This window comes from Limulus polyphemus, unplaced genomic scaffold (genome assembly GCF_000517525.1).
Source record: "Limulus polyphemus unplaced genomic scaffold, Limulus_polyphemus-2.1.2 Scaffold7973, whole genome shotgun sequence".
Taxonomy (NCBI): domain Eukaryota; kingdom Metazoa; phylum Arthropoda; class Merostomata; order Xiphosura; family Limulidae; genus Limulus; species Limulus polyphemus.
This window is the reverse complement of record NW_013673583.1, coordinates 31,621-35,459: the sequence shown is the minus strand read 5'-3', so window position 1 is coordinate 35,459 and position 3,839 is coordinate 31,621.

Sequence of the window (3,839 nt, the reverse complement as noted above, 5' to 3'; positions counted from 1 at the left end):
TAAGCTGGGAACTAAGGACAGTAACATGGAATGTTAACATCACTTGTGTGTCCTCTTCAGAAGATGTTAACATCGCTTGTGTGTAATCTTCAGGAGATTTTACATCACTTGTGTGTCCTCTTCAGAAGATGTTAACATCACTTTTGTGTCCTGTTTATAAGATGTTAACATCACTTCTGTGTCCTGTTCATAAAATGCTAATACCACTTGTGTGTCTTCTTCAGAAGATATTAACACTACTTGTGTGTCATCTTAAGGAGATGTTAACACTACTTGTGTGTCTTCTTCAGAAGATACTAACATCACTTGTGTGTCATCTTAAGGAGATGTTAACACTACATGTGTGTCTTCTTCAGAAGATACTAACATCACTTGTGTGTCATCTTAAGGAGATGTTAACATTTTGAAACATTTGTGTGTCCTCTTCAGAAGATGTTAACATCGCTTGAGTGTCTCTTCAGGAGATGTTAACATCACTTGTGTGTCCTATTCAGGAGATATTAACATCGCTTGTGTGTCTCTTCAGGAGATGTTAACATCACTTGTGTGTCCTATTCAGGAGATGTTAACATCACTTGTGTGTCATCTTCAAGAGATGTTAACATCGCTTGTGTGTCTTAATCAGAAGATGTTAACATCACTCGTGTGTCCTGTTCAGAAGATGTTAACATCACTTGTGGGTCCTGTTCAGAAGATGTTAACATCACTTGTGTGTCCTAATCAGAAGATGTTAACATCGCTTCTGTGTCCTAATCAGAAGATGTTAACATCGCTTGTGTGTCCTGTTCAAAAGATGTTAACATCACTTGTGTGTCCTGTTCAGAAGATGTTAACATCACTTGTGTGTCCTAATCAGAAGATGTTAACATCACTTGTGTGTCCTAATCAGATGTTAACATCACTTGTGTGTCCTAATCAGAAGATGTTAACATCGCTTGTGGGTCCTGTTCAGAAGATGTTAACATCGCTTGTGGGTCCTGTTCAGAAGATGTTAACATCACTTGTGGGTCCTAATCAGAAGATGTTAACATCACTTGTGGGTCCTAATCAGAAGATGTTAACATCACTTGTGGGTCCTAATCAGAAGATGTTAACATCACTTGTGTGTCCTGATCAGAAGATGTTAACATCACTTGTGGGGCCTAATCAGAAGATGTTAACATCACTTGTGGGTCCTAATCAGAAGATGTTAACATCGCTTGTGTGTCCTAATCAGAAAATGTTAACATCGCTTGTGGGTCCTCTTCAGGAGATGTTAACATCACTTGTGTGTCCTAATCAGAAGATGTTAACATCACTTGTGTGTCCTCTTCAGGAGATGTTAACATCACTTCTGTGTCCTCTTCAGAAGATGTTAACATCACTTCTTGTCCTCTTCAGGAGATGTTAACATCACTTCTTGTCCTCTTCAGGAGATGTTAACATCACTTCTGTGTCCTGTTCAGGAGATGTTAACAGAAGACAACGTCAGATAAAAAGGACACAGGAATGCTTCCGAAACTGGTTTCCCAATGTTAAGACTTCTGACAGTTTATTCCATTTACTATGGCTTTTCACTAACTGCTACACCTGTTCTGTTATTACTTTATTCTATAAAGATGGTGTTCATGAGTTGATCTTCAAGATATTGCTTGTATTTTTGGGATCAAAGATTATTATTCAAAGATGGGGTTTGGGATACTTTTGATAACCTTTGAGTTCCAGAAAGACGAGTCTATTGTCATGCATTTTACGTAGATGCTAAGACTAAAACTTTTTTTATTACATTTAACTCAAATGTCGTGCACGTGTTAGATATCTGGATGTTCCAGTGAACTTCTAATTCGTGCCACCAGATGGCAGAACGAATAAATGTCAAAAATTTGTATGTGTATGTCTATCCTCAAGTGTTTTCAAACGACAGTAACGACGAAAAGCATCTATTACAGTTAGTTTGAAATATATGTCCATCTACAATGATTTTAAATAACTCAAGTAATATAGTCCCTAAACTACCAATGTGAAATTAGGCTTAAGTCGTGTCTTAACGGATTGTACGTATAAAACTGTTGTCAATCGGGAGAAACAATTGTTTTTAACTTGTTGTTTGTTCAACTCTGACGTCGGTTGTGTCTACGTGCTTTATATTTATTTCAGCAATATATACATAAAACCCAAGTAAATATATCAAAATTAGTTCCTTAAATTAACACTAGGGATGCCAGGGATCACGCAATTTTTAAATTGAATATTGGTTAGGTTTATGTGTGAAATATATTGGATTCAGACTATGATACGGCAACAAAGGACTTATAACCCTAAAATCAGATAACTCTCGTGCATATTCGCACATAAACAAAGCTAACAAATTAGAAGTTGTAACTCCTTCGTGCCAGAAGGATTTCACTTGATATTCGAAGTTTGGTATTCAGTTTTAACTTGTCTTTACAGTTTAATATTGGAACTAATGTTAAAATAAAATGGATTTGCTTTTGATACGACCCCCCCCCCCACACACACACACACAAACACACTCAGTGACACTAAAATCCGGGTGTCGATTCCTCGTGGTGGAAACAACGCAGATAGCCCAATGTGGCTTTTCACTAAAACAAACAAACCTTTTACCAATTTTAGTTATTTAATTATTGGAGCTGAAACAAAACTTATTGTTCCCTTTGAAAATGATTTAAAAAATAATAAATTATCGGCTTTATCTTAAGTTTTGAAACAAACTAGTGATTTTACCAGATAATCTAAACAGTAGAGTATTTCAAAATCCCGTGTTCTGGTTCGAATACAAGCAAAGGAACGCCCGAAGTTTAACTGATTTCTTATTTTGAATGACAAAAGGAGATTTTTAATAAGCTGGAGTTGTCAATAACTTCAACCTTCAATATAACAAAACTTTATATCTACTGTCTACTTTCTTTCTTCAATATGAAAAAAACAACAAAAAACTTTCTTTAGTATAAGAAAACGTGCTTTCATTTTAAAGTCTGTTTCCACGAAGCAATTCTGGCTTCCAGTTAGACGAGGTGTTGTCAGTTTCTTGTCACTAACACGTAACTAAAGTAACACGAAATAAAGTTGCCCCCGTAAGTTGTGCTGACTTCGACAAAATACGTTTCAAATTCATATCATTCTGACGTAGGTGTTCCGGATTTCTTAGTGTATTTAATCAATAAACGTTAACCACGTGTTTCTAAGTATGTTTGATTTACAATTGACTGTACCTATCTATCATAACGGCATTTAGCAGCATGACACTCATATATGTGACGTCAGCGTGTCGTCACTGTGCTAATCCGCCATTGTGAAAGCTTAGATAAAACATATTTAGGCTTAGCTAAATCTCGAGTTATGCTGTTTATTTCGCTTTGCTTGAGGAATAAAAGAGAAGTTAGAAACAGATTGCTCCTTTAGTGTTTCTTGAATCAATAGAGAGTAGACATAATAGATTTGAGAACTTAAACTAAAAAAGGCCTCAGTATGGAAACCGCACCGTCGTTCCATTTTCCTTCACCTCACCAAAAAGTCAGTTTTAATCCATCTTCTTCTGTCGGCTGTACTCGAAATATTAAATACAGAAAAAAGAAATGTAACGTTTAGGTGTGAAGCCTGATTCTTACAAAAATATGTGTATGAGGATAATTCAATCTCCCTTTCAAGCCGAATCGTTATCTATATGTATTTTTATAATATGTCCAAAGTGAAAGCAGAATTTGTTGTTGTCTCACGTCCACAATAAAACAATGGAATATATTAACCCAGTTTACTGTTATCGATGTTGTAATCATGAGTTAAAGAAAGATAAGGAAAATGTTTATTTACTGAACATACGCCCTCCTCGGGAAGTC